Source organism: Halichoerus grypus, chromosome 10 (assembly GCF_964656455.1).
Source record: "Halichoerus grypus chromosome 10, mHalGry1.hap1.1, whole genome shotgun sequence".
In the NCBI taxonomy this organism is placed as follows: domain Eukaryota; kingdom Metazoa; phylum Chordata; class Mammalia; order Carnivora; family Phocidae; genus Halichoerus; species Halichoerus grypus.
In genome coordinates, this window is record NC_135721.1 from 8,360,213 (window position 1) to 8,368,388 (window position 8,176).

Consider the following 8,176-nt stretch of genomic DNA (forward strand, 5'->3'; position numbering starts at 1 on the left):
GGGCAGGGACAACCACCATCTGCACGTGTTACGCGGGTAAGAAGCAAGCTTAGCTGGCTTACTCCGCAGCCAGGACCAGTTCTTGGAGCACCTGCAAGGCCTTGGGGACGGTGTAAGTTATGTGATGGGGAGAAATGACTGCAGATCCTGGGATTTGCTGAGCCCTTTGCCTCACTTCGCAGCCAGGTGCTTGGTGGTTTCAAGATGGGAACGAGGGCGCCTGGGTGGCTCAGTCGGTTAAGCGTCTGCCTTCAGCTCAGGACCTGCGTCCGGCTCCCTGTTTGGCGGGGAGTCTGCTACTCCCTCTGACCCTCTACCCTGCTCGTGCTTGCTCTCTCTCTCCCTCCCAAAAATAAATAAATAAAAAATAAAATCTTATAAAAAGAGAGATGGGAACAATCATGGGAACTTTGGGGTCATACTGAAAATCCCCATCCACAACATCATTTCTCGTGTCATATCTAGAATGGAGAGAGGTGACAATGACCCAGACGAAAGTAAGGCACTCAGACAGTGTGTGTTTAAGTTCCTAATCCCTGTATTTACTCCCACACTGTGTTCAACAGTGTTTTCTTGAATGCCCCTGACACACGGGCAAGATGGTGGCGACAAGACAGACCAGGTCCCTGTGCTTACAGTCTAGCAGGGGTGGTGGACATTAGAAAAGGCAACACGAAGAAGTCTGCCATCGCCAATCGTGCTGTGTGGGAGAAGGACATGGAAGGCCTCCCTGAGGAGGTGACATTTCAATGACACCTCAGCAGTGGGAGGTTCTGAGTGACAGAGTGGGGTTCAAGCCATGGGCCCCGGGGTAGGCGATGTGGCCCATCTGACCTTGCAGCATGGGGACAATGCTGATGTCTCAGCCCCGCTTGTCATGCAGCTTGTTCAACGCACAGAAGGCAGCTCCCCGGTGCCTGGTGCGTTCTGGAGGCACCAAACAAAGGTTTGCTGAATCTGGTGCAAAGTCCTCCCCAGCCTGCACTCCAGGGCTCTGAGTTTCTCTCTGACTTTGACCCCAGGGAGCCCCACCCTTGCTGCCGAAGCCTGCTGTGGCCTCTTTGGCTCCCTGCACAAGCAGAGAAGAGCCAGAGCCAGGAGCCGGGAGCTTCCTTGCTCCCCGACCGTGACTTCCTTGTGATGATGCTCGCTGGGCTCGCTGGGCTCCGGACTCGATGCCCCCGGCCCCCCCCCCCACCCCGGGTCAGCAGAGAGGGCACGCTCTGCTTCTCCCTGAGAAGAAAACTGTCAGCTCTGTCCACTCGGCCATGCTAAGTGGCAGTAACCGTCATACTGAACTAGAGACAGATATTTGGAAATCATCTCTTTACTGTGGTCCAGCCACAAAGTACATACACATCCGTCGTTTCTCCACTGACCACCGTGTGTAAGTCTGTGAGCCAGCCAGGCAGATCCCTAACCATGCTACTCATGGACGAAAACGACTCTGGGGGGGGGGGGTGCAGTGACGTGCCCAGGGTCACACAGAGGAGCAGTGGCCCAGGCCTGGGTCTCCCGCCGCCGCTCCAGCTGTCCTTCCACCACGGCATGCTGCGCTGCTGGCCAGGAGTGGACCCTGGGGAGAGGACATGGGTGGAGGGGTGTGTGCTTGGACTCTGTTCCTCGTTCATGTTCAAGTGCAAACGCCTACTGCAATGTTGTCTTCGGTCTGGCACTGAGCTCGGCCGTGGAGGCATCAGCCTCTTCGATGGCCGTGTTTTAAGGCCTGGAAGGCAGAGAGCTGTCACAGCAATGAGGGTGATTCCAGCCACTGCTGGAGACTGACTCTGGATCTGAGTGTCCTCTTATCTGAACGCAGGGCCAGCCCTGTCCTAACGCAGTTAACCTTTGGAGTGTCATCTGATCTGCCGCTGTCTGGGGTGTCTTTGTCCAGGTCTACCAAGGGGACAGCCAATGAAAAGGCTCAACTTCCTCCTTCATTAGCCCAAAGTACCAGAACAAGAGGAGAAATCCAGCTGTCACGAAACCTGTCATGGGTGAAGCTGTGTCCCAGTCCTGGCTGGCGGCTGAGTGTCTGTAACCCCCAGGAAGGATGCTCCCAGGAGACTCCCTCCAGGTACCCACTGCTGGATCCGGCAGGTCAGCCCCAACGCTGGTCCCTGGAACCACAGGCTTCTGTAAGCAGCCACTCCCACCTGCGAGCTCAGGATCTCAGGGTGTTTTGAGTGCTGTTCTCTGTGTTGGGAATGTCCTTCCTCCTCTGGCCAGTCCTATTCCAAAGGACCTTCTGATCCCCGCAGGGGTTATTCCTTCCCCAGCACACTTCCCTACCTCCTGTGCACTCCGAGTATTCTGCACTGACTCCTAGCGCCCCAGAGACTTTAGTCATTAGCTCTCCTTTCTCTACCTCCTCATTGGACCATGTCTCGTTCTGATGGCACCCTGCAGTGCTTAGCCCACATAGTAGGTCCTCACAGCTCTGAATGAATGAGAGTGATCTTACCTCCCACACCCTCAGCCACATTGCACCCAGAAATCCACAGCCCCCGCTGACCTAGCACCAGGGTCTGCCCCCATCAGAATCAGAGCTTCCATAGGCTCACCTTGGACCCCTCCCTGGGAATCCTACTGCCCCCAGAGCTGTCCTCTTCACTGATGCCTTTGTCACAAACAGAAATACGCTGTGCTTTCCTCACATTCCACCTCTTCGTGTCTGTCTCTCACTCTGCTGGTCAACATCAGGATGTGTGAAGGAGCGTTTGGAAGTATAGTCCATAGGCGTGCATGCCAAGATAGGGTTAGGGAGGCAGAGGGAGTCCCAGCCACTGGTGGGTGAATCCGCGAGGATTTGCTGATGGCCACCTATACACCTTCCTGTCCTTTGGGGGATTTCAAAGATGAATAAATCAGGCCTTGTCCTCCAAGAGCTTAGCCTGAGGGTCTGGGGGTGGAGGATAGAATGAACACAAAGGAAAATTCAAGAACAAACACAAGTACCAGTACGTTCCATTTGCTAAGCACCTACTGTGGGGGGAATATTGCCCCCGGGCAAATAACAGGCACCATCTTTCATTTGTAATGACCTTGCAATTTGTGACTTAGGACCATTTGACAGGCTATGAAGTTGAGATAAGTCAGCTGCCCTATATGCCAGGGAGTAAAAGCTTTTGGGAGTAAGATTTGAAACGAGACCTTGCCAAGGAATGACCATAACTTAGTCCTTACCAGGATGCCACTTCAGGCATCCAGTCTCAGGAGCGCCTGTGTGCTTCTTCTCCCAGTCCTGACTGTCTTGAGTTCTCCTCTCTTGGGCCCTCAAACAGCAGAGCCGGTAGGATGGGCCTTCAGCAACACCGCTCAGCTGTCTGGGCTGCTGAGGACACCCGTGTCTAATTCAGGTCGTGACTCAGAAGTCCCAGTCCGGAAATAGGCGACACCGGGCCACACAAGCTGTGGTCCCCTTCTTTGACCCCATCACAGTAACCCCAAACTTCCAACCCTGCTTTCTGTGATTGAAAAGAAGCAAAGCAGTGGCCCTGGGAACAGCTGTGCCCAGCCTAAACCCTGTACCCAAATTATGTCAACAGGTGCAAATCCACATGCCCACTCAGTGAGAAACAAGCTGGGAAAGTACAACTCATTAAGACTTAGTAAGTGGCAGGACTGTGTAGTGTGTGTGTGTGTGTGTGTGTGTGTGTGTGTGTGTTTCATTTGTCCATATCGGGGAAAAAATTCTCTGCAGAAGCTTCATGTTTACTTTCTCAAACCAGAAGAGATCACACGGAGATGCCAGTCACTTGGGAGGACCTGACAGCCACCCACTTGAGGGTGAGACCCACTCGAGGGTGGGAGGAGGGACTCCTCTTTTCTCTATTACAACTTGGTGTCCCTAGAGCACACCTCCGCGGCTGGAGGACTGAAAAAGTGCTATGTTTTCCATAAAGTAAATAAGTGTACAGTTAGAAGCAGAACTTTATTCTTACTATAACCAAATAGCCACTCTCTTTGTTTGAGAATAGTTCTGGGTAAAATGCATACGGGCCACCCCTCCCCCCAGGATCTCGGGGCCATCAGATATCTTGGGAATCCTCTTTGAGTGACACGTGATGGCCAAGTTCCTCAACCTTTGGTGAGACAGAACCTGACACAGGGGGCAGCAAGCCGGCCTGGGATGGGTCTGCGGCCCCCTGCCCTCGCTCCCAGGGCTCTCCACGAGCTGGGGGGTGGGTGGGCAGGGGGATCACTGTGGTCCTCAAGGCTGGCCCGGGAGCCCACGGGCACTTCCTGTGGCTCCTTTCTCATGAAGTGCTTCCTTTAGCAGACACAGCGCAGTGTTCTTTTGAGGTCTCTCTGTGGCATTTCTGGAATGTCCTTCTTCCCCAATTCTGCTGTTCTTTCTCCTTAGCGTGAAGGAAGAGAAATAAAGAGGCCTATTTATACTGGTCTGGGCTTCTGCGGAGCACATCTCATTGCTGAGTAGTTGAGACAGTTAGTGTTTCAGAGACAACCTGTGAATTGCCTGGCGCCTCTCCAAGGGAGTGGGAGTTGGCAGCACCTTGAACTTGATTCCTCCAGCCAGGGGCACCTCCCTCTGCTACAGGGCCCCCTCATTCTCTTCCCCTCAACTTAGGGCACTAGGAGCCCACAGTCCACTTTGCAGGGTCAGCAGCAGGCTGGCGAGGGCACTTTCCCTAGTGAGAATGGTCACCAGCCTCCGGAGAGCCGCTTAGAGTTGACACGGTGCTTGTTCATGCAACTCAGGTACGTGTTACCACCCATATTTTAAAACAGAGCACCAGCTCTGGCACATCCGGTTTGTAGATGCTCTCAGACTGTTCTAGATAAGCCTTGGGGTGCCTGCCTCCCATCATACTCCCTGTAATTTGAGAAAGGACCCCGCCCACCGCCATGCTCAAGCAGTGTGACCTTGTGTCACGCCAACTTTAGTTAATTCCACTAGAGATGGGCAAATGTCCCAAGCAAGGCCAGTCGGGTATTCCAGATTAAATGCTTCTCGGCCCCTGTTAGGCCCCTGAATGGGAAGGGCCAGTACTGCCGGGCTCGGGGTGGCCATGCACACCATGTGCAAACAGGAGCCGTGGGAGCTCGGCCGCAGAGCGGACGATGAGACTGTCCCACAGTGACCCTGGGACCCCGCAAGACGGTTCTGACAGCTTCCCTGTGTGTAGTTCCAGTCATTCTCGAGGCCCTTTGGTTTTCTGAAATATCCCTCTATCTTTTTGTAACAGAATGTTCTATCAGGGCTTAGACTTATGTAACACGATGATCTATTAGAATTTAAAAAAAGAAAAAAAATTTTTTTTTTAATGGAAAAATCTACCAGCTGGTATCTGGAGAGACAAAAACAAAAGGTCACTACGGGGCAGGTCCTGAGTAACCTCACTTCTGCAGGCGAGCTCCGAGGTGGCCAGGCCAGCCCCACAAGGTCGACAGAGCTCCGGGAAGGGCGGGATCGGGTTGTAGGGTGACCTGGGAAATTTCAGCAAAGGGGAAGCTCCTTCTTCCTGATATTTGGAGATAGGGGCCCTCTGAGGTGATCAGAGATGTCCCAGGGAAAGCGAGTGTCAGAGAAGGCCAGCGAGGCTGGGCCGGAGCAGGCTGGGCTGCTTCCCTCCTGACTGCTAAGAGCATCCGGGTGCCTCTGGGTAACCAGCTTCTCCGTCTGGGTTAAGGTCATGAGCCTGGGCTCTGCAGTCCCTCCGGCCTCCCTCTCACACGCTGCTGGCGCACAGGGTCATCTGGACATAGAAGAGGAACCCGCTGGCTTCATCCAGTCAGCATGGCTGTCTGAGAACTGGCTTCCAACTCTGAAGTAGACCCCTGTTACGCTTCCCATCATGTCACCTTTCTTGCTTAAACTAGCTTGGGTGGCACTTTGTCCTTGTGATCAAAAGAACCTTGCGCAAGTCACAACCAATGGGGGTGGGGGTACCGGACCTATGTCCAGGTCTGACGGACTCAGATTCAAGGACTTCCCCCTGCACCCCCCTCCTCTCTGGTGGCCTTCCACAGAAAGCCCGTGAGCGCTGCTCAGTGGTTCGGGCCCCCCATTCTCAAAGGGAGCACAGTAAATGTATCTGCTGGGAGCTTGGTAGAAATGGAGAATCGCCCCCTGCCCCAGACCTACAGAATCAGAGTCTCATTTCAGCTGGTTCCCTAATTCCTTCAGGACGCTCAGCTCGGGATCCCCGCCCTCCCATCCCTGCAGTGCTGGCCCATCTGCCACTAGCTTCTCAAAGGACCCCAGCCAAGTGCTTGTCCCCTTAGGGCTCTGTACATCTTTATAAAACAGAGGGCGCTGCTGATTCTGACCTGTGGAGGAATCAGCTGTTTCCTTCCTTCGACAAGATGGTCCAGGGCACAGGCGATGAGCAGTGACTACTAACAGACATGGCATCCCTTGCTGGGGTCGTGGAAGTACTCTGGGATTCGTCAGTGGTGGCGGCTTCGCGAGTCTGACTAAAGACTGCTAAGTCATACACTTAAAAAGCGTACAGTGTAGAGTATGTGAATTATACCCCAATGAAATTATTATTTTTTTAACGGTGCAGAAGTTGAGAAAGAGATACAATAAACCTCAATCAAATTAAGTCCAATTTTCTCCCAAGACCGGTGACGTCTGTGCAGAAGGCCTTCATCCCCGTCGGGTGTCTCATGGTTTCTCTTCAGAGCGGCTACGAAGCTCAGACGGTGCAGGGGCTGGGAAGTGACTTGCAAAGGAACAAGTGAGAGCCTAAAGCAGGGGATGCTAGGGGACAGCAACTCTCACGGCTGCCTCTCGGACTCCCCCACCCCCAGCCCTGCGTCTTGCCTCTAATCTCCACACAACTTCCTTTAGGCAACCAGGTCATTTGGGGAGAAGTACATAAATCTTGCTTTTCTTTGCAATGCCAGGGACAGCTGGCTAAATGCTGCAGAATATTTGCTTTAAACAATATTAAAAAAAACAACAACCCTTTAGAAAAATGAAGGTCTAGTCACTGAGACCCTAACACCAAGGGCTGGCGTGCATCTTGGGGAATTCCTGGCCTTCGGATCGCAGTTCAGGCGTCACCTCGTCCAGAGGCCTCCTCTGACCACCCCCCTCCCCTCCTGCCAGGTTGACTCCTGTCCCCGGACTCCCCTGGCAGAAGCTCAGTAATATTTATTAAATGCACGACTGTTGCCCAAGTTTAGTGTTGTTAGAGAAAGAACATTCAAGAAAATGAGAACATTTGGGAAGGCATGAAACCTTGGTCTATTGAAAGCCAAGCTCCCATCCTGATTGGGGGGGAGGTTGGCCACCAACTTCCGCAGAGGACAGTATGTTCCCCTCCTTTGCTGCTGGGTTCCAAACGCCGATGACCCACTTAACTGTGCTCGGTGTTCGAAGCCACCCAGAGAGGGCTGCTGCAGTTATGGGCACCATCTCAGGGGCCGATTCTGATGCGTCATGTGTTGAAATGCTCCCCGCCCCCCTCATTTTTATTATTAGTTTGCCTATTAAGCAGACAGAATCCATCAAAGATTAGCACTCTGCCGGAGTTTCTGGGTCAAGTGATAAAGCACAAATATTTCCCCTCTGAACTCGCCGTATCTCTATTGCCTTCGCTGTCCTATTCACAAAAATAAATACAGGCTAAACTAAGCTTCGCTTCCTCCCTTGGCTTTTGCAAGCCTTGTGGCATCTGAAATAACTGTTTGTTGTAGCAGCACATGGTGACATTGTGAGCTGCGATGAAGGGTCCCTTCCCTCGAATGGTCACCACACCTTTGACGCAGGGAACTTGGCTCTTTGCTCTGACAGGGAGAGTCTGGGGCGGGCCTGTGGGCCCTGGGCCTGGGTAGCAGGGCGTGTTCCTTCTCCTTAAAAGTGGAATGGGAACAGGATTTAGAGTCACACTGAGCCATGTGACTTAGTTCATCCGAGCTGCTATAAACAAAATACCATAGCCTGAGGGGCTTCCGCGACAAACACTCGTTTCTCACACTTCTGGAGGCGGGGAAGCCCGAGATCAAGGTGCCGGCAGGTTCGGGGCCTGGAGAGAACTCCCTTGCTGGTTCATAGATGGCCATGCTCTCACTGTCTTCCATGGTGGAAGGGGTGAGGGGGCTCGCTGGGGTCTCTTTTATTAGGACATTATGATCCCATTCGTGAGGGGTCCACCCTCATGACCTCAGCACCTCGTAAAGGCCCCACCTCCCAATACCATCA